Here is a 23,919-nt window from a genome sequence, read left to right as displayed (position 1 = left end):
TGCTGCAAGTCTTCTTCACAACCCATTCTATCTGCAATGGCAGTATCAGACATTTCAATCCTGAGAAAATGATACTGGCCTTCTACTCTATCTATACCTCTCATAATTTTATAAACATCTATCAGGCCTCTCCTCAGCCTCCACCACTCCAGAGAAAGCAACCCCGTTTGTCCAACATCTGCTCACAGCAAATGCACTCTAATTCTGGTAAACCTCTTCTGCACCTTCTCCAAAGCCTCCACATCCTTCTTATAATGAGGTGACCAGAACTGAATGCAATACTCCAGATGCGGCCTAACCAGAGTCTCATAAAGCTGCAATATAGCTTCCTGGCTCTTGAACTCAGTGCCTTGAATAATAAAGACAAGCATGCCATACACCTTCTTTACCACCCTATCAACCTGCTCAGCCACTTTCAGGGAGCTATGGACTTGGACCCCAAGATCCCACTGTACATCAGTGCTGTTAAGGGTCCTACCATTAACTGTGTACTTTCCCCTCACATTTGATCTCCTAAAATGCAACACCTTACGCTTGGCCGTATTAAACTCCATCTGCTACTTCTCTGCCCATATCAGCAAAAATGAAAGAGCTGATTGTTGACTTAAGGAAGGCAAAGGAGAGTGAAACATGCACCATTCTACATTGGGGGATCGGCGGTGAAGATAGTCAGCAGTTTTAAATTCCTGGGCGTTAACATATCGGATGACCTGTCCTAGACTCAACTCATAGATGCAATCATAAGGAAAGCACGCCAGCAGCTGTACTTTCTTCGGAGATTAAGGAGGATCGACTTGTCACCAAACACTCTAACAAACTTCTACATGTACTGTTGAAAGTATCCTGACTGGTTGCATCATGATCTGGTATGGCAATTCAAATGTGCAGGAATGTAAGAAGCTGCAGAGAGTGGTGGACTCTGACCAATATATCACGGGCACCTCCCTCCTCACCACTGGTAGTATCTATAGGAGGTGCTGCCTCAAGAAGGCAACATCTATCATCAAAGGTTCCCAACATCCAGGCCATGCCACCTTTTCACAGCTACCGTCGGGCAGGGGATACTGTAGTGTGAAAGGTCATGGCTGTCACGTGACACCATTGAGTACTGGTCGAAAGCGACACCACTGTGAATCAAGGTCTGGCTCCACCCACCCATTAGTGCACACTCTTGATCATTGGCTTCTGTACACACCTTTTGTACCTGGCCATGACCTATTGGACCTTTTGAATTACCTGGGCTGGCTTCTCCCAGCTCTCCAGCACTATAAAGAATGCCACATGTGCGTGGTTCGCTCTCTTTTGATTGCTGCAGGAATCGAAACCATGCCGAAGGGACCATTGGTAAGAGTGTGCACTTCTACAGGGATTAGGAGCGTCCTGAGTAGATTCCCAGTAGTGTAGAGCCGATGCTTGCACAGAGTCGGGGTGTCCAGGCATTGTATTGTTTTTTCCCTGATCATTTGTAACCAGTTCACTGTGTGTGTGTGTGTGTGTGTGTGCGCGCGTGCGCGCGCGCATGTGCACCTCACCCCCATTGCAATTTCCCCCACGTTTTGCGATCACCCGTGTGTGTGTGTGTGTGTGCATCCATTCCCATTCATTCTGTTCCCACGTTTGTCTTTGTGATTAAATCATTTTTTAAATTCCAAGGACTGTGTCCAGAGTCCTCTACCTTTGAGACCTCAAAGAACCTTTTCTCACAACAGGTACAGAAGCCTGAAGTCCCACATCACCAGGTTCAAGAACAGCTACTTAGCTACTTCCCTTCAACCATTCGGTTCTTGAACCAACCAGCAAAATCCTAATCACGACAGTTTAGCAACATTACGACCACCATAAACCACTTTGCACTAAAGTGGACTTTTTTTTGTTCTAATTATGTTTTCTTGTAAACTTTATAATTTATGTTTAATGTTTTTCTTGTGAATGCTGCTTATATGCTGCTATGTGCCTGTGATGCTGCCGCAAGTAAGTTTTTCATTGCACCTGCGCATACATGTACTTGTGCATATGACAATAGACTTTGACTTTGATATCTCGCTATATCCTTCGGCAATGTTTACACTAACCACAACACAAGCAAACTTTGTGTCATCTGCAAACTTACTAAACACCGATCCACGTTTCCATCCAAGTCATTTATATATGTATCACAAACAGTAGAAGTCCCAGTGCACAACTTGCCTCACCACTTGCTGCACCTGCATGCTATCTTTTTAGAATTCATGCATAAGAACACCTAGATCCCATTGTAGCTTGCTCATCTGCAATCTTTCTGCTTTTAGATTCCTCTTACCAAAGTGCATGACCTGCCTGTTAAACTCCATTTGCTAAGTTTTTGTGCATGTTCTCAACCTATCCATATCCTTTTGCAGGGTCTAAATATCCTCATCGTCAACATGCTCTCCCACCTATTTTCATGTGACTGACAAACTTGCATACTTTACACTGCCCCTTTCCAAGTTATTAATATAAATTTTAAACAGTTGAGGGCCAAGGACTGATCTTAGGGGCACTCCTCCAGATACTTTGTTCCAGAATGAAAAGGATTCATTCTGATTCTCCATCTTCTATGTGATAACCAATCTTAAATACATGTTAACACACATAGCCCAATACCTGTGCACCTGCCTCTTATGTGGCACTTTGTCAAATGCCTTCTGAGAACCCAGCTGAGTCCCAATTGAGCCCCTGTCTCAACCCTACTTATTATTTCAACGGTGCATTGTTGGCACTCCTATTATAACTCAGTGTGCTGCATTTATCATTTTGAACAATATAATAAACAGTGAGGTATTTTCATGGTGATTAGAAGATTGACATTAATGCATCTATTAATCAATTATCAGAATATTATTAATAAGAAATCAGCTTAGTTCTGGTGATGTTGCAGGCTCCAGAGGGGGCAAAAAACAGTCATAATTGGAATGTCTCAAACCTTGTATTTGAGACATTCCAATTTGCTGATCCTGGTCTCAGTATCCTCTTCCTCAGTATCTAAGGTCTAGGATCAACTTGTAAAATTATTTGAAGAAGGGTAAAAGGCACCAGCAGTAAGGAATAATTCATTATTCAAAGATGTGGGTGGCTATGGGATTTTGGGCAGGAGGGGGTGGGTTACAGGTCATAATGGAAGTAAATCTCACAAAAGTTACCTCTTTTTGCAGTTAATGGCAAATAAACGTGGTCATTTTTGCTTTTGCCCTGGACACAGATGTAGATATCACAAGCAAGAGAGAGCTTGCTACCATAATGGAAGAAAATTGAGGTTTACAATGGCATTTACTTCTTGAAAGCTGAACACATTTCAAAAATAAGAACAAATGATTTAATATTGGTCTCAGGGAGCAGAATAAAGTGTTCCTGCTACTGAAGATCTGTTTGCCAACCACTGAAACCACTATTTGACAAAATTTGATGGGTGCCTATGGCTTTGGAAATGATGATAGAAATACAGTCACAAGGAAGTGCTCACAATGTTAAGTTGTGCTGCTCATGATAGAGATTGTGAGCACTTCCTTGCATCTGCTCTGTGTTTGTCACTTAATATTGGGCAATTAGCAATTGGTTCTTTTTCTGAGGTCAGAGAGTAAGGGATTGTATTGGGAGTCAAGGGTGACACATCAAATGATGGACGGTTGGAACTGAAATCATCCTACGTGACAACACAAGTAATCCACTGCTATTATTTGCTTTCATCAGGTCATGATTGACATCAGACATATTAAAAATAAGGTAATCATGAATGATGAGTAAATGATTGGTATTGCTTCTGATGAACATAGTGAAAAATGCCTTTTTCATTGGCGGTAACAAAATATTGCAACAATTCTGTCCCATTTGCAGAACACATTTCAGATAACACTACTTGTGGGATTATCAGTAAGTGCCTGGATTTTCAGTACAGAATCCTTGTGCTTGTGATGCTTATTTTGAAGGAAACATTTTATTTCTAAATGACTAAATTGAGTGACCAAGATAGTGTAAATAGGAAGGAACTGGTTCTCTTAACAGGTTGGTCTAAAACCAGAGATGTGGATTTAAAGTAATTGTAAAAGGTTTAGAAGAGAGAGAAGGAAATTATTTTTCACCCAGAGGTGGATGGGATCTGGAACTCACTGCGTGAAAAGGTGACAGAGGCAGAATATCTCTTCTCCGTTAAAAAGTTATTGGATGTATACTTGAAGAGCCATAACCTGAAGGGCTATGGGCCTAATGTGGGATTCGGCAGGTTAGATCTATCTTGACTGGCAATGATGGGTTAAATGTCATAAGTTTTCATAATCTGTAATTCTATAACCTCCCAGAAAGTTATGTGTTTGACATCGCCTTGGTGACATCATATTCCTCTCATTTGTATAAACCAGAGGATCTATAGCAATTCTGATTTACGTTTGTGACGAGGTTGGGATTGATGCAAAGTAAATGGAGTGCTGTGTGTTTGGAGGGGGTTCTGGTGCAGGGTCTCCACCCAAAAAGTCGACCATCCTTTTGACTCCACAGATGTTGCTTAACCTGTTGAGGCTCTCCAGCAGTTTATTTGCTCCAGATTATAGAATCTGAAGTCTGTTGTGTCTTCAGATTTGCATTTATTTGCCTGCATGCTAAACCACCACAATGCCTTTATTTAATAGCACCGTGTATTTTTCTTTTCCCATAGCTTTTAATTTTAATTTTGCATGAAGATAATGTACTCTCTGTTGAAGAATAAATTGCAATTATTTCATCTTTCAACTCAGAAAATATAGTGACGCTGTGGGCATAAAATTGGTATTTCTGTTCCATGCTTATGCTAATATGCAGAATGGACACTGGGCACATGGAGCACTTGGAGCATGGTGTCCTAACTGGGCACATGGAAGGGTCTTGCCACTTGTTCCTGTTGCTTGTTAATGGACGGTTACACAGGATTACTAGCTTTGTTACCAGCCCTAATGTTAAGACAGTGATTTTGTTTTCACTTTGGTTAACCCTCAACATAGTCTTTTGGTACTCCATAATATAGCCCCTGAAAAACAAGAGAAGTCTGGATCCATTATCATTGCAAACCAGGTGTAGAGTTACGTATGTATATATACCATGGTCTGGTAGTGGACCGGCAGTGCTATTTGTATGCTCATATTAGCTGGTAGTACAGATCCAGTGGCAACATAGCAAACATATTTACAAATGACCTTGTGTTTTGGTGGTATGAATTTTGAGAAGTCCTATTCATATCTCAGAACAAAATACACAAAGCAAGGAAGAATCATTATACATACAGATGGACAATATCTACCAAATGGCATTCTGGCTAATAAAGATTAACTTTGGCATTAGGCAATGCAACTGAACTGTTCAATCGACTTCAATAAAAGAAACTTTTCTTTTTGTCAAAGTTTATTCCTTTGGTTGCTCAGGGGTGATTTGATTAACAAGAATTTCCATTAAACTTTGTTTCCATTAATTCAATAGAAATTATTGACTCAATAGGTTAATGTCAACCAATCAATATTTGACTCTTGGAAATGTTCGCTTTGCACAATGAATTGCTTTCAAAATATCTAAAAAGGTCCTTTTTTGCACAATAGGTTACCTGCTTGACGTAAAATGTGCGTCAGTAGCTGGTAAATAATCAATGATTGAATCGTTGGAAATTTCCATTTTTTTGCACAATGAATTGTATGTTACTATTGTTGAAATTTTTTTAAAACTGTCTTATTTTGTATAATTATCTCTTTTAACAGATACAGAAATCAAGGCTATATTTCTGTTAACTTTAGCCACCAATCTTACTGTATGTAATTTTTATCAAGGGACACCTGGATTAAGAGTGCTTTCTCAGGAGCTTCAGGAATATGATTTTGCCAAGCTGGAGCCTCAGTATATGTGAAATGCTGTGATCCAATTTGCACCATTCTAATCATGATTGGACTCATAAGTCTTTCATGTTATTGACAGTGTGTATATGCACACACACCCACAACATCATATTACACATTTTTAGATGATTATTGGGGTGACCCATGAATTACCAACCTATACTCCATCCATCATAAACCCCAGAGGAAAAGAAACATGAAAAGTGTAAACAGGAAAAATACCAGCTCATCCCAATGTACATGGCCATTTGTCGCCACCATATTCTACTACATCTGGACACTCAGAAAAAATTGAAAAAAGATGGTGCCATGTTGCTTCCCTAGATCCTGACTTGGGAATGCCATTGCTTTTGGATAATATGTTAAAATGAAGCCTTGCCTATTCAGGCAGACTTAAAAGATTCCATGGTACTATTTTATACTAGTGGGTATTTCCTAAACAGGTCTGAACACTGATCTGTGAATTAGCTCTGGTTACCCATGAGAAGTGCAAAAACCTACCTCAGAGTTCTGTCAGTTTGATTCCATATTGTATTTAATCCAAGATAAGAAAGATTGACAAACACTACAGTCCATAGTTTCAAAAACTTCTGAGTCAAAGTCAGAGCGTCAAAGAGATGAACTGCATGTTTGTTCAGTTTCCACCAGACTTTGCAGACTGTTTTATGTTCTCTCAAGTGATTCTGAGACAGCTCTCTTTGTCAAAATGCAGCCTCCATAATGGAAGGGAATAATGTTGAAGCACTGATAGTCATCAAACACAGTTCCTAAATTTAAAAAGAGATGGGTAGAAGTAATCAAAGTATTGAGGAAAAGGTTAGCTTAAAGTTAATGATGGAATAGATAATGGAATAGTCAAGGTATGAGAGACAAATTACTAAAAACTGAAAGTAGAAGAATCAATACACATTTCAGAGAGGAAGATTCAATGCATCACATTTAGATTCTCTGTGGATGCTTGATAAGGCATTTCTGACCAGAAATTAGATTTCACATTTTTTTTTGATGAGCTGAAGTGTAATGTTTCACACTAATGCCACCTTGACTCCCCTTCCAAAATATTATGAAATTGGTCAATAAGATGTATAAAATGGCATTAGAGTGCTTTGTGACCAAAATGAATCACTTTAGCAGGACCTGTGTGGTTGTCAATGGGACTAAGCTCAATTCAACATAACTACCAACACTTTGCTGCACAATCAGAAGAGGATGTTGGTCCTCACAGGTACACTATTCATGGCAGCCAGACTGCAGAAATGTGCATTGTGGTTTCCAGGGGGAGGCTGCAGGGAAAGGAAGAGGGGTTCACAATTGTCCACATTGAAGTCCTTGTAGTGAAGATTCCAGTAATGGGGAATCAAACAGAGCAGATAAGAGAATTAAAGATAGGAGAACATGTCAGCAATTTTGACCACAGTATAAAACATTCAAGGTAATAATAGCGAAGGAGATATGTATGATGAGAATCAGACTGATAGTTGGAGAACTGTTGATTTTAAGGGAGGGAAAATTCAATCTGGGAGGATAAAATGGACCACAATATTGCAAATGAATGATATAGAACAATAAGGGGAACATTTTAAATGGTGTTGTGAGAAAAATAAATTTTGTTAAAAGGAAAAAAAATCAAATTAAGCACCATGAGATTCAGTGGATAGATAAAGCCTTAATGATACTGTATTTACCAGGCAGATATAACAGGTGATGTTATGAGTAATGAGGTAAGCACATTTAAAGTAGAGGAATTTATTTGGAGTTTAATCTGAGCAAGTATGTGTTGTTGTACTTTGGGAGGTCTAGTGTAAGGGAAAGTATATTGGCAGGTCCCTTAACGGCATTGATGTATGATTGGGTTCAAGTTCATAGCTCACTGAAAGTGGCCACACAATTAGATAGGGTGGTAAAAAAATGTCATATAACATGCATGCCTTCATTAGTTGGGGCATTGAGTATATGAATAAGGAAGTCACATTTCAGCTATATAAAACTTTGATTAGGCCACACTTGGAGTATTGTGTGCAATTCTGGTCTCTCCATTACAGGAAGGATGTGGAGGCTTTGAAAAGGGTGCAGAAGAAGTTTACCAGGATGCTGCCTGGATGAGAAGGTATGAGGCTATAAGTGAGGTTGGACAAACTTGGGTTGTTTTCTCTGGAGCGTCAGAAGCTGATAGAAACTTATAAGAAACTTATAGAAATGTCAAGGCATTTAAAGTGAGGGGGAGAAGTTTAAAGGAGATATGCAGGGCAAGTTTTTTACATGGAGAGTGGTAGGTGCCTGGAGCAGGCTGCCGGGACGGTGGTGGAAGCAGAAACGATAGAGCTTATTAGATAGACACATGAATATACAGGGAATGGAGCGATGTGTATCATGTACAGGCAGATGAGATTTAGTTTAGTTCAGCATCATGTTTGGTGCAGACATTGTGGGCCGAAGGGTCTATTCTTGTACTGTACAGTTCTATGTTCTAATGTTCTAGAAAAGGGCTTTGTTAAATGAGCTATTCAAACTCAAAGAGGATTAAACCCTTGGTCTGGATGAATTGCATCCATACATTTTAAAAGAGTCTGGGGAAGAGAGAGCAGAAGTACTGTTACAACATTTTATTATCCATTAGATAAAGGTGTTGTGCCAGAGGACTGGTAGGTAGCTAACCTAATACCTATGTTTAAGGAAGGAGATGGAAGATTTCCCCAGAATTAATAGATCAGTCAGCTTAACACTGGCAATAAGAAAAATGAAGATATCCTAAAGAAAAGAATAACACATAGAAATCAAAAGTATAATAATAAATAGTCAGGATGCATTTCTAAAGGGAAGCTCTTGCTTGACCAACCTTACTGATTTTTTTAAGAACTAACAGAGGAGAGAATGGTCATGTAGCAGATGTAATTTACAAAACTTTACAAAAGATCTTCCCTAATAGACTAATTGAGGCCAGAGAATGCAGAGGCAGGGGAGGAGTAGCAGAATTCATTGCTAGCTCACTGCAGGACTGAAAGCAGAGAATGGGAGTAAAGGGTAGCTATTTGTAGTGGAAGAAGATAATGTTCCAAAAGGATCAGTGCTGGGACTACTGCTGTTTACAATTGACATTAATGGTTTAGACTTTGTAATCAAGAGCACAATTTCTAAATCTGTGAATGATTCCAAACCAGGAGTTGTAGGAGGACATTAATAAACTTGCAGAATGAGTAATTAATTGGAAAATAAAGTTCAACACAGATAAGTGTGACGCAATATATTTTAAAAGAATAAGGAAGTCACTGATTACCTGGAAGGTGCAAGTCTTGGTGGGGTTGAAGAACAAGGGGTCTTGGAGTACAAATGCAGCAGTCTGTGTTGCAGAGTTGGAAAACAGGGACATTGTGTTTCATCTGTACAGAGTTGTACTTAGGCCACACTTGGAGTACTGTGTATAGTTTCTATCACCATTTTGTAAAAAGGTTACAGAAGCAACGAAGAAAGTGCAGAGAAGATTTACAAGAATAATACCCAAAATATGACGGTGTACACATCAGGAAAGAATGAAAAAAGAATGCTGAGGCATGACTTAAATAATAAAAAACATTTGTCTTTAAAATAATGAAAGATTTTCAAAGAGACCATATAGAGAAAATATTCCCAGTTGTGGGGAAGGTCTTAACTAAATGTCATCAATATAAGTTAGTCACGAAGAAACCCATTAGAGAATGCAGGAGAAACTTCTTTAAGCAGAGAGTGGTGATAATATGGGGCTCACTACCACAGGAAATGATTGATATGAATTTAAGTGAAGCTCAACAACCATATGGGAGAGAAGGGAATAGAGGATTACACAAATAGATTTTGATGTGGAAAAACGGGGGAAACACTCAAGTGAAGCACATATGCTGCACAGACTGATTAGTGCTGCGGTTTCCTCCCACATTCCAAAGACGTACGGGTTAGGAAGTTGTGGGCATGCTATGTTGGCGCCGGAAGTGTGGTGACACTTGCGGGCTGCCCCCAAAACACTCGACGCAAAAGATGCATTTCACTGTGTGTTTTGATGTACATGTGACGAATAAAGATATCTTTTTCTATGCTGGTTTCCTGTACATAATACCGTACATCAGGAGGAATGAGCTGTTTGTGTAAATAAAGTGATAAAAGGCCCTGAGTAATCTTTTTATTTTCATCCCTTTATAGGCTTAATAACTGAGTGGGTAAAGGATGTCAACATTGGTGCAAGGGTGGTGTAAAGAAATGTGCAGTGTATGGGAGTTGTGTATGTGTTTTGTACACATGTGTACATGCACACACATACATGCATATCTGTCTGTGTATGTGTGCATGCGTACATGTGGCATGCATCTGAGTGTGAGTGTTGGTCCAGACTCATTCAATATAGGAGATGAAAAAGAGCATGGGAGAGTGAACTCCAGACTCTCACAAGAGTTTGAATGGAGACAGGAGACCATGACTTCAGCTCTGGAAGTCATGTGCATTTCTTTTCTAGGGATTGGTGACAGTTTCATCACAAAATGTTCATTGCTCCAATGACTGCCGGCATGGAGGTACAGACTGAGGCCACCAGACTTGGCTGCTCACACTGTTCCAATTAGGGATCTGGTTTCTGTCACATGTGACAGCTTGAAACCAAGCAAGAAAAGCAATATGCAACCAGGGAGCAAATTGATATCATCACTGCTCTCATTGGACACAAGAATACTGCATCCATGAGCAACCTGCAGTTCTCCAAGAGTAAAGGGATTTTCCTTGTCAGCAGCTAACTGTTGTCCACACTTTGCTTGCATCCCACCTCCAACCAAGTTTTCATAGCATGGAGATATCAAAGCAAAGCAACTGCACTGCAGGCTTAAGATCACCGTAACATCAATAGTCAGGCTAGTTTATGCTGTCATTTGTGAGAACATGGAGGCTGAACTCCAGGCTACTGATGACACATTCACTGAAGCATATGAGAAGATGGACCTTGCACTCAACGTTCAAAAATCAAAGGTCCTCTACTAACCTGCACCACACCACCCGCTGATTCTGCAGGTTCAATGCGAGACCCTGGAAAACATGGACAAATTCTTATATACAAGGAAATGCCTCTCAATGAAGACAGACATTGATGACGAATTTTACCACATCTTTTAATGTGCCAGCACATAGAGTCATACAGCATGGAAACAGACCCTTCGGCTACCCTTGTTCATGCTATCCAAAATGCCCATTTAAGCTAGTCCCATTTGCCCAGGTTTGGCCTATATCCCTCTAAACCTTTCCTATCCATGTACCTGTCCAACTGTCTTTTAAATGTTATTAATGTACCTGCCTCAACCACTTTTTCTGGTAGCTCATTCCATATGCTGACCACACCCGGGTGAAAAAGTTGCCCCTCAGGTTCTTCTAAATCTCTTCTCTCTCACCTTAAACCATTGCTCTCGAGTTCTGGAATCCCCAACCCTGGGAAAAAGACTGTGTGCATTCATCCTATCTATACACCTCATGACATTATACACTTCTATAAGATCACTCCTCATTCTCCTATGCTCTAATGAATAAAGTCCTAGCCTGCTCAACCTCTCTCAAGTCCTGGCAACATCCTTGTAAATCACCTCTGCCCTCTTTCCAGCTTTATGGCATCTTTCCTATGGCAAGCTGATCAAAACTGAACACAATATTCCAAATGCAGCCTCACCAACATCCTGTACAACTGCAACATAACATCCCAATTTCTATACTCAATGCCCTGACTGATAGCCACCATGCCAAAAGCCTTCTTCACCACCGTGTGTATCTGTGACATTACTTTCAAGGAACCATGCACTATTAATCCTAGGTCTATCTGTTCTACAGCATTCCCAGGGCCCTACCTTTCACTGTGAAAGGCTTACCCTCATTTGTCTTCCTAAAGAACATAGAAGATAGAACATTATAGCACAGTACAGGCCCTTCAGCCCCAAATGTTGTACCGACATTTTGTCCTGCTCCAAGATCTATCTAACCCTTCCCTCCCACGTAGCCCTCCATTTCTCTATCATTCATGTTTCTATCTAAGAGTCTCTTAAATGTCCCTAATGTAAGACCTTGCACTTATCTGAATTAAATTCCACTTGCCATTCCTTGGCCCACCTACCAGCTGACCAAGATCCTGCTGTAATTTCTCATAAGCATCTGCACTGTCTATGACGCCACTTATTTTAGTATCATCTGAGAACTTCGTAACAATACCTTGTATTGTGCTCATCCAAATCATTGATATAAATGACAAATAACAATGGGCCCAGCACCGACCCCTGAGGCATACCACTAGGAACAGGCCTCCAATCTGAAAAACAACCTTCCATCATCACACTGTGCATATCCAATCCAATTGTATATACCATTAGCCAGCTCTTGATGGATCCCATGAGATCTAACTTTCCATAACTGCCTACCATGCAGAATGTTATCAAAGACCTCACTGAGGTCCATATGGACCATGTCTACTGCCTGCCCTCATCAACTGTCTTGGTTAATTTAAAAAACCCAATCAAATTCGTGAGACATGACCTCCCATGCACAAAACCATGCTGACTATCCCGCATCAAACCCTGCCTTTCCAAATGTTTGTATGTCTTATCCCTCAGACTCCCCTCCAGTAAGGCTTACTGATGTAAGATGTTAGGCTTACTGATCTATGGTTCCCAGGTTTTTCTTCGCAGCTCTTCTTAAATAAATTTGCAATATTCGCTACTCTCCAGTCCTCTGGAACCTCACCCGCAGCTAATAATGATGCAAATATCTCAGCCAGGGCTCCCACAAATTCTTCTCTAGCTCCTCACAGTGTTCTTCGACCAGGCTCCTGAAATTTATCTAACTTCATTTGTTTTAAGATGTTCAGCACCTCCTCTGCTGTAATGCAGACTATCCTCAAGACATCCTCTTCAACTATCTCAAGTTCCAAAGTCTTCATGTCTTTCTCCAGGGTAAAAACAGAGGAGAAATATTCATAAAGGAGTTACCCATCTTCTGTGGCCCCACGCATAGATGTCCACTTTGGTCTTTCAGGGGTCCTAATTTCTCTCTAGTTATTTTGTCCCCTAATATACTTATAAAATCACTTTGGATTCTCATTAATCTTCTCTGACAAAGCTATCTTATGCCCTTCTGATTTCTTTCATAAGTATACTCCTGCATTCCTTTTATTCCACAAGGGATGCACTTGATTCCTGTTGCCTCTTTCTTTTTCCTGACCATAGCCACAATATTCCCCATCATCCAGGGTTCCTTACCCCTGCCAGCCTTGCCTTTCATTCAAACAGGAACATATAGAACTTGAACTTTCATTATCTCAGTTTTAAAAGACTCACACCTGCCAGACATCCCTCTGCCAGCAAACAACCTACTGAAATCCACTATTGCAAGCTCCTGTCTAATACCATCAAAATTTGCCTTGCCTCAATTTAGAACTTTAACTTGTGAACCAGCTCTGTCTGTTTCCATAATTAATTTAAAACCAATAGAACTATGGTCACTGGTCCCAAAGTACTCTCCAGCTGACACCTCACTCACTTGTCCTGCCCTATTTCCCAAGAGCAGGTCAAGCTGCTCTCTCCCTAGTAGGGCATTCTATATATTACCTGAAGAAACTTTCCTGAACACTCTTAACAAATTCAACCCCATCTAAGACCTGAGAACTGTGGCAGTCCCAGTCTACATTAGGAAAGCTAAAATCCCCCACTATGACAACCCTGTTATTCCTGCAACTTTCTGCAATCTCCCTGTTACTCCTCTGATACTCGTGACTATTAGGGGGCCTATAGTACAATCCCAACAAGGTGATCATCCCCTTCTTATTTCTCAGCTTCATCCATACAACTTCACTGGACGACCCCTTTGATTTATCCTTTGATTGATTGAGAAAAAGGGCATTTGAAGATCACAACTTCAGATCTGGATCAAAAATTATGGTCGAGTTTTCCCTGTACTCTTATATGCTGCTGAAACCCAGACTTCTACAGCAGGCACAACAAGGAAATGGAGAAACCACTAAAACTGTCTCTGCAAAATCCTCCAAATTTACTGGAAGGATAAGCAAACAGACATTAGTGTCATTTCCCAAGCCAATACCCCAGCTTGTGGGTTGGGTTATACTTAATTGGCCCTGTTGGGTAGGCCATGCCTTTTTCATGCCAGGTCTGTTTTAGGAGTCTAGTGCTGGGCTTTCACCCTTCTCCTCCCATCCAGAGCAAGAATAGGGTTCCTCTATTCATTTTTGCACTGCATCAAGCTTTGCATTCTATAGGTCATCCTGTGTAACCTCCTCCATCTTCAACGTGATTCCACCACCGGATACATCTTCCCATCCCCTTGCCTTTCAATATCCTGAAGGGGCTATTTACTTTATGATTCACTGTTTGCTCTTCTGACTCCACCATTGACTCCCTTCTCATAGTGCTTTCCTTTGAACCCACATCACCTGCTCTTTTAGCACTTCCCCATGATCCAGATATCCAAACAATCTTTCCAGGTGAAGCAGCAATTCACTAGCCCTTCTTCCAACCTTGTATTTGGCATTTAGTACTAAGCATTGGAGAAAACAAACATACGTTTGCAGTTTGCAGTTCTCAGTCTGCAAGGGAAATACTGAATTTCACTTTAATTCCTTATCCCACATCCATTCTGCCTTGTTTGTCTTCAGTCTTGTAGACAGTTCCAATGAAATAGAGTGTAAGCTCCAGAAACAACAAGAAACATCATTCTCTAGACTCAATTTTGAATTCAACTATTTCAGATAACCAGCCCTTCCTGTTTGCATCAGAATTAGCCAGTTGTGATATAAAGTCACTGATCTTAAGTTTTTATCTATTCACAAATGCTGCCATACTTGCTGGACATTGCCAGCTTTCTGTTTTGCTTCAGCAACTGTTGTGTTCTGCCTCTCACACTTCCGTTGTGTAAAGTATCAGGAGTCTGATGGATGACCTGCTGAGGAATTTGGAGTGGGAGGGGAAAGATCCAGTTGTCGTGGCCTTTATGGCTTCCAACAAGATGGGTAGGCAAGGAAAGAGGTTCTGCTGAGGGAATTTGAACATCTAGGGACTAAATTAAAAAGTAGAACCAAAAAGGTAATGATCTCTTGATTGCTACCTGAGCCACGTGAAAATTGGCACAGGGTCAATTGGATCAGAGAGTCAAATGCTCAAAGATTGGTGTGGGAGAAATGGGTTTGAATTCGTGGGACATTAGCACCAGTACTGGGGAAGGAGGGAGCTGTTCTGATGGGACAGGTTCCACCTAAACCATGCTGGGACCAGGGTCCTGGCAAATTGCAAATAAGGCTGTAGATCGGGCTTTAAACTAAATAGTAGGGGGTGGTTTCAACAGATTGGAAAAGTATAGATAAAATAAAAGGGAAGGAGAGTGCAGGAGAGGTTACTGAAGTCTCCAGAATAAATAAGACAGAAAGTTTAGAAAGGGATAAGAATTTAACTTCAGGCAATATGGAGACAAATTTGAGAAGAAGGGGGGTGAATACAGGACTGAACATGTGATATTTGAATGCACACGGTCTACAAAATAAGGTAAATGAGCTTATAGTGCTGTTAGAAATTGGCAGGTATGACGCTGTGGGCATCACAGAGTCATGGTTGAAAGAAGATCACAGCTGGGAGTTAAACATCCAAGGATACACATCCTATTGAAAAGAAAGGCAGGTGGGCAGAAGGGGGTTGTGGCTCTGTTGGTAAAAAATGAAGTCAAATACTTAGAAAGAAGTGACATAGGATCAGAAGATGTCGAATCCTTGTGGGCAGAGTTAAGAAACTGCAAGAGTAAAAATACCCTGTTCGGAGTTATATACAGGCCTCCACATAGTAGCCAGGATGTGGGGTACAAATTACAACAGGAGATAGAAAAGGCATGTAAAAGGGGCAACACTATGTCGGTCATGGGGGATTTCAATATGCAGGTAGATTGGGAAAATTAGGTTGGTGCTGAATTCCAAGAGAAGGAATTTGTAGAATGCCTATGAGATGGCTTTTTAGAGCAGTTTGTGGTCGAGCCCACTAGGGAAAAGGCAATTCTGGATTTGGTTTACAGAGCTTAAGGTAAAGGAACCCTTAGGAGGCAGTGATCATAATATGATAGAATTCACCCACAGTTTGAGAGTGAGACTCTAAAATCGGATATATTTGTATTACAGTTGAGTAAACTACAGAGGCATGAGAGAGGAACTGGCCAAAGTTGATTGGAAGGGGACACTAGCAGGGATGACAGGAGCTTCTGGGATTAATTCAGAAGATGCAGGATCAGTTCATCTGAAAGAAGAAGAAGCATTCTAAAGGGAGGATGAGACAACCATGGCTGACAAAGGAAGTCAAAGACAGCATAAAAGCAAAAGAGAGGGCATACAATATTGTAAAAATTAATGAGAATTTAGAAGATTGAGAAGCTTTTAAAAACCAACAGAAGGCAACGAATAAAGGAATAAGAGGAGAAAAGATGAAATATGAAGGTAAGCTAGCCAATAATATAAAAGAGGATGCCAAAAGATTTTTCCAATATATAAAGAGTAAAAGAGAGGCAAGAGTGGACATTGGACTGCTGGAAAATGACACTGGAGGGGTAGTAATGGGGAACAAAGAAATGGCGGATGAACTGAATAAGTACTTTGCATCAGCCTTCCCTGCAGAAGACACCAGCAACATGCCAGAAATTCGAGAAAGTCAAGGGGAAGAAGTGAATGTAGTCGCTATTACTAAAGAGAAGGTGCTTGGGAAGCTGAAACATCTGAAGGTGGATTCTGAAAGAGGTTGTGGAGGCATTTGTAGGGATCTTTCAAGAATCATTAGATTCAAGAGTGATTCCAGGAGACTGGAAAATCACAAATGTCACTCCATTCTTTAAGAACAGAGGGAGGCAAAAGACAGGCAATTATAGGCCAGTTAGCCTGACTTTAGTAGTTGATAAGATGTTAGAGTCCATTATTAATGATGAAGTTTCTGGGTACTTGGAAGCACATGACAAAATAGGCCAAAGTCAGCATGGTTTCCTTAAGGGGAGATCTTGCCTGACAAATCTGTTGGAATTCTTTGAGGAAGTAACAGGCAGGAGAGACAAAGGAGAGTCAGTGGATGTTGTTCATTTGAATTTTCAGAAGGCCTTTGACAAGATGTAGCACATGAGGCTGCTAAACAAGACAGGAGCCCATGGTATTACAGGGAAGGTACTAGTACGGATAGAAGATTGGCTGACTTGCGGAAGACAAAGAGTGGGAACAAAGGGGGCCTTTTCTGGTTGGCTGCTGGTGACTAATGGTGTTCCTCAGGCATCGGTTTTGGGTTTGCTACTTTTCACATTATATGTTAATGATCTGGATGATGGACTTGATGGCTTTGTTTCAAAGTCTGCAGATGATACAAAGATAGGTGGAGGGGCAGGTAGTGTTGAGGAAGCAGGGAGTCTGCAGAAGGATTTGGACAAGTTGGAAGAATGGGCAAAGAAGTGGCAGATGGAATACAGCACAGGGAAGTGTATTGTCATACACTTTGGTAGAAGGAATAAAGGCGTAGACTATTTTCTAAACGGGGAGTGAATTCAGAAATTGGAGGTGCAGAGGGACTTGGGAGTCCTAGTGCAGGCTTCCCTGAAGGTTAACTTACAGGTTAAGTCGGTAGTAAGGAAGGCAAATGCAATATTATTATTCATTTTGAAGGGACTAGAATATGAAAGCAAGGAGGTAATGCTGAGGCTTTATAAGACACTGGTCAGACCACATTTGGAATATTTGGAACAGTTTTGGGCCCAGTATATCTAAGGAAGGATGTGCTGGCATTGGAGAGGGTCCAGAGGAGGTTTACGAGAATGATCCTTGGGGTGATTGTGTTAACGTATGAGGAGCGTTTGATAGATCTGGGCCTGTACTCACCGGAGTTTAGAAGGATGAGGGGGGATCTCATTGAAACCTACCGAATATTGGAAGGCCTGAATAGAGTGGATATAGAGGGGATATTTCCAGTAGTGGGAGAGTAGGATCAGAGGGCACAGCCTCAGAATAGGAGGACATCCCTTTAGAACTGAGATGAGGAGGAATTTCTTTACCAAGAGGGTGGTGATTCTGTGGAATTCATTGCCACAGACAGCTATGGAGGACAAGACATTGGGTATATTTAAAGCGGAGGTTGATAGGTTCTTGATTAGTAAGAGCATCAAAAGCTACAGACAAAAGGCAGGAGAATGGGTTTGAGAGGGAAAAATAAATCAGCCATGATTGAATGGCAGAGCAGACTCAATTGGCTGAATGACCTAATTCTGCTCCTATATCTTAAGGTCTTATGGAATACTCTGTGACTCCAACAACTGTCAACAAGCTTGACACCATCCAGGACAAAGTAGCCTGCTACTGTAAATGTTTATTCCCTCACCAATGGCACAGTGTAGCTGTAATATGTAACATATGCCAAATTCACTGCAGTTTCCTGCCAAGAATACTCTGACAGCAATTCCCAATCTTGCAACTTCTACCTCCAAGAAGCATAAGAGCAGTTGGCATCTGGGAATTCCGACTTCTACTAGCTCCTGCTAAGTCCCATACAATCCTGACTTGGAAATATAAGACCATTCCTTCATTATCAAAGGATCTAACTTTGGAACTCACAAGCTTGCTACAGTCCTCATCATCAAAAGGACTACAGCAGTCCAGGAAGGCAGCTCAGCATCACCGTCAAGGTCAATTGGTCAATGGATGGTCAATAAGTGCATGCCTTGCCTTTAGAGAAGCGAGACATCTATATTTTACGACTTTTGTGAAAGTGCTTCTGGACACAATCCTTGAACTCAATAGAAATGAACAGTAGGAAATTTTCAAGGAAAAGTCTCAGATATGCCTGAATTAATACTGAATTATGATGAATGTGAAAAAACACTTTCCTTTGTCTCTGATAGTATCACATAGGGATAGGATGCACTCATTCTTAAGACCTTGAGTATAATAAACCTTATAACCTCTAGGCTAACATCTCAAGAATGGTAATGTGAGTAGTGTGTTGAAAGGCTGCAATGCAAGTGCTGCTGTGACAGGGAGAAGGCAGTACCTTCATCTGCCAGTTGATACCTTTGCAGTTTTTAAATAACAACAAAATTAAATCTTACAAATTAATAAAATTGTTCTATCTTTACTGAATTTGAAGTGGGCATTATTTTATTTTGCTATTTTAACATAGCACCCACTGTTAATTTGCAGAATTTCAAGCATGTCAACATGCCATGCCTAGGCTAGAAAGGGTCTCTTAATATCTGCAGACTTTGTGGATCTGCCCGGACCCATGAACTAGATCATGCTGTTGTCATATTACAAAGCCTCTATTGAAACCCAACATCCAATAGTGTTCATGGTTTCATTCGACCACACAAGTGAACTACTTGCTGTTCAGATGAGGAGCTGTTTGTTTGCTTAGTGTGAGGCTCAGAAAGGAGGAGATGCAACAGTGACCTTTCAAAATGTGTTTCAGGTGAGGAGCTGTTTGTTTTGTTACTGTGAGGCCTAGCAGTGAATAAAAGATCAAGCAGAGCAGCCGTTCAGGAGTGGCCATTTTGAGAAGATGGAAGTTCTGCTGTTGAGGTCAAAGTGCGAGCTTTGATGAACGCGGAGCTTAGTGAGAAGGGCAAGCAGCAACAAGGTAAAACAAGCCAAAATTTTTCTTTTTCATTTTCTTGATTTCACAGATTGTATCAGTGATGTAAGTCAGTGGAGTCTTGTGCTCCTCTTGTGAGATGAGGGAACGTTCAGGTGTCCCTGATGACTATGTCTGCAGGAAGTGTGTCCAACTGCAGCTCCTCTGAGACTGCACAGAATGATTGGAGCAGTAGTTGGACTCATTGAGGAGCATACAGAAGGCAGGAAATGTCAGATAGGAGTTTCAGGGAGGTGGTCACATTGCAGATTCAGCCAGGTAGATGGGTGACTGCCAGGAGGGGCAGGCAGGGATTGCAGGAATCTTCTGTGGCTGTTCCCCTCTCAAACAAGTATGCTATTTGGATATCACTGGGGGTGTAGCCTTCCAGTGGCAACACAACTGCTTCTGCTGTATCGCAGAACTAGATAGCAATAGGAGTAGTGGACTCTTTTGTTGGGAGCACAGATAGGCATTTCTGTGGCCACAAACAAGACTCCAGGATGGTGTGTTGCATCCCTGATGCCGAGGTCAAGGATGTCTCTGAGTGAGCACTGGATATTCTGAAAGGGGAAGGTGAGCAGCCAGAAATCGGGGTTCCTATTGGTGCCAATGACATGGACAGGAAGAAAGATGATATCTTGAAAAGAGAATTTAGGGAGTTAGGCATAAAGTCAAAAAGCAGGACCTCTTGGTTTGTAATCTCAGGGTTACTCCCTGTGTCACATGCCAGCAAGGCAAGAAATCGGAAGATAGTACAATTAAATGTGTGGCTAAGTAGCTGGTGCAGGAGGGCAGGCTTCAGGTACATGGATTATTGGGCTTTATTCCAGGGCAGGTGGGACCTGTAACAAGAAGGACGGATTGCATCTAAACTGGAGGGGAACCAATATCCTCGCTAGGATTTTTGCTAGCATTTTAGGAACAGTGATCATAACGACGTTTTCCGATAGTTATGGATAAGGATAAGACTGCACCTCGGGGCAAAGTACTAAATTGGGGAAAGTCTAACTGGGGAAAGGAGCTGGGGAGAGTAGGTTGGGAGCAGCTGTTATTGGGTAAGTCCACATCTGACATGTGGGAGTCATTTAAAGGCCAGCTGGTCAGAATTCAGGAACAACATGTTCATGTGGGGAACAAAGACAAAGATGGCAAGGTCCAAAGCTTGGATGACGAGATCTTGCAAAATTGCCAAAAAGGAAAAGGAAGTTTATGGAAGATTTAGGAAGCTGAAATCAGACAGGGCCTTTGAAGAAAAAGAGCAAACAGGAGAGAACTTTCACAGGAAATCAGGAAGGCTGAAAGAAGCCATGAAGTAGATTCTTAGAGTCATACAGCATAGAAGCAAGCCCTTTGGCCCAACTAGTCCATACCTGCATTTGGCCTGTATCCCTCTAAACCTTTCTTTTCTTTTTCAATCTTTTTATTAATTTTCAAATTAATACAGATTAATACATATAACATTGGTAATTATACACATAGGACAATCATGACATATATAGACATAAAGAATAAAAAAAGATATATTCTAAGCCCCACGGTTTCTTAGTAAACGAATATATTAAAAAAATCAAAACGAAAAAGAAAAAGATTTATTATATAAAAAAACACAAATTGAAAAAAAAATTAAAAGTAATGAAATGAAAAAAACTAGAAATAAATTTCAGAGGGAAAAAAACTGGACTGACATTTCTCTATAAACAAAGAACATTATTATGTCATCAACTCCGCTCCTCTAAGTTCAAAGATTATGAAAATATTGAATGAATGGACTCCAAACTTCCTCAAATTTAAGCGAAGAATCCACAGTGCCACTCCTAATTTTTTCTGTTTAAACATGATATAGTTTGAGAAAACCATTGAAAAGTAGTGGGAGGTATTGGATCCTTCCATTTAAACAAAATGGATCGCTTGGCCATTAATGTAACAAAGGCAATCATACGACAAGCAGCAGCAGATAAGTGGCCAGATTCCATCAGTGGTAGCCCAAAAATTGCAGTGATTGGGTGAGGTTGTAAATCAGTATTCAATACAGTTAAAATAATATTAAAAATATCTTTCCAATATTTTTCCAAAAGAGGACAGGACCAAAACATATGTGTCAGTGAAGCCACCTCCGAATTACATATAGGATTTATATGGTGATAAAAACAGGCTAACTTGTTGTTCGACATATGGGTCCTGTGAACCACCTTAAATTGTATCAAAGAGTGCCTGGCACACATTGAAGATGTATTAACCAATTGAAGAATTTTCTTCCATGTCTCTGTGGGTAAAAGTATCTGGAGTTCTCTTTCCCATTCATTCTTAATTTTATCAAGTGTCTCTGGATGTATTTTCATAATTAGATCATAAATTATTGCTATCAAGCCCTTCTGATAGGGATTAAAGCCTAAAATTTTTTCCATAAATTCAATTTTATATGGAGTCGGAAAAGAAGGCTTAGTAACTTTTAAAAAATTTCTAATCTGTAAGTATCGAAAAAAATGTGATCTAGGCAAATTGTATTTATTAGACAACTGTTTGAAAGATAAAAATCTGTTATCAATGAATTAATCACGGAAACATGTTATTCCCTTCATTCTCCATAAAGAAAAAGCTGAGTCGATTCTGGATGGTTGAAAGAAAAAATTAGATTGAATAAGGCTTGATAAGTTAAATTTATTCAATCCAAAGAATTTACGGAATTGAAACCATATTCGTATCATATGTTTAACTATTGGGTTAGTCAGATATTTACTCAATTTAGTAAGTGCAAAAGGGAGTGGGGCTCCTAAAATAGAAACTAATGAAAATCCTTGCACTGATTCATACTCAAGGTATACCCATTTGGGACATAGAATTACATCTAAATCTTGTGCCCAAAAAATTAAATATCTGATATTAATTGCCCAGTAATATAATCTAAGGTTAGGCAAAGCCATCCTTTTTTAATTTTTGTAAATATTTCTTACTTAACCTTGGGTTTTTATTCTGCCATATATATGAAAGAATTTTAGAATCAATAGTGTCAAAAAAGGATTTCGGGATGAAAGTTGGAATTGCCTGAAATAGATATAAAAATTTTGGTAAAATATTCATCTTAACTGCATTAATTTGGCCTATCAATAATAGAGATAATGGGGACCATTTCGTAAATAATTGTTTAACATGATCAATCTTGGTAATTTTAACACCCAAATACATAAAATGGTCTGTTCCTAATCTAAATGGTAATTGCCTATAAATTGGGGTTTGCATATTTAATGGAAAGAGTTCACTCTTATTAAGATTTAATCTATAACTAGAAAAAACACTAAACTGAGCAAGCAGTGATAATACTGCAGGGATGGATTCCTCCGGGTTAGAAATATAAAGTAACAAGTCATCTGCATATAGAGATACCTTATGAATCCCCTGTCCACAAGTGATACCAAATATGTTAACCTATAAATCTTTCCTATCTATGTACCTGTCTAAATTCCTTTTAAACCTTGCAATTGTTCCTGCCGCTACCACTTCCTCTGGCAGCTTGTTCTGCATCCTCACCACCCTCTGTGTGAAAAACTTGCTCCTCATGTCCCCTTTAAATTTTTTCCCTCTCATCTTAAATCTATGCCCTCTAGTTTTGGACTCCTCTTCCCTGGGAAAATGATTGTGGGCATTCACCCTATCTATGCCCCTCAAAATTTTATAAGGTCACTCCTTAGCCTCCTACACTCCAGAGATAAAAGCCCAACCTATCAGTCTCTCCTTATAATTCAAGCCCTCCAGTCTCAGTTATATCCTTGTGAATCTTTTCTGCACCCTTTCCAGCTTAACAACATCCCTCCTATAACTGAGTGACCAGAACTGCACACATTACTCCAAGTATGGTCTAACTAACATCCTGCACAGTTGTACTCAGGGCTCTGACCGATGAAGGCGAGCATGCTAAATGCCTTGTTACCACACTATCTACCTGTGTTGCCAATTTCAGAACACTGTGTACTTGTTCTCCTAGGTCTCTCTGTTCTACAACATTTCCAGAGCTCTAACGTTACTGTATCAGTCCTGCCCTGGTTTAACTTAAAGACCAACAGCTTGCACTTTTCTGGTTTATTTCCATTTGCCATTCTTTGGCCTACTTTCTCAGTTGTTCTAGATCCTGTTGTAATCTTAAATAACCTTCTTCACTGAAAACGTCATTTGCAAACTTACTATAAACATGGCAACTACATTTTCATCCAAATCGTTAATATAGATGGCAAACAACAATGGAACCAGCACCAATCCCTGCAGCACATCATACACGTGGTCAGGCCCTGGGAATTTATCCATCTTTATGTGCTTTAAGACCATCAGCACCTCCTCATTTATAATGTGGATAGGATTCAAGACATCGGTATTATCTTCCCTGAAATCTCCTTGGCAAGTAGGATTATAGACATTTTATGCATGCATTAAAC

At 40.3% G+C, this 23,919-nt stretch overlaps 1 long non-coding RNA gene across 1 annotated transcript in view; it reads right to left on the bottom strand.

Moving 5' to 3' along the window:
• Positions 1 to 5,417: 5,417 nt before the first annotated feature.
• LOC127575464 (uncharacterized) overlaps positions 5,418 to 23,919 on the bottom strand; it is a 29,572-nt gene continuing 11,070 nt past the window's right edge. Inside the window, exons 2-3 of the long non-coding RNA XR_007957068.1 lie at positions 10,861 to 10,904; positions 5,418 to 6,631 (exon numbers count right to left, since the gene is read on the bottom strand). This is a non-coding gene — a long non-coding RNA (uncharacterized LOC127575464). The remainder of the gene's footprint in view (positions 6,632 to 10,860; positions 10,905 to 23,919) is intronic.

Source organism: Pristis pectinata, chromosome 10, assembly GCF_009764475.1.
Source record: "Pristis pectinata isolate sPriPec2 chromosome 10, sPriPec2.1.pri, whole genome shotgun sequence".
Taxonomy (NCBI): domain Eukaryota; kingdom Metazoa; phylum Chordata; class Chondrichthyes; order Rhinopristiformes; family Pristidae; genus Pristis; species Pristis pectinata.
Note: the sequence above shows the minus strand (reverse complement) of the source record. Positions and strands in the feature narration are given on the sequence as shown.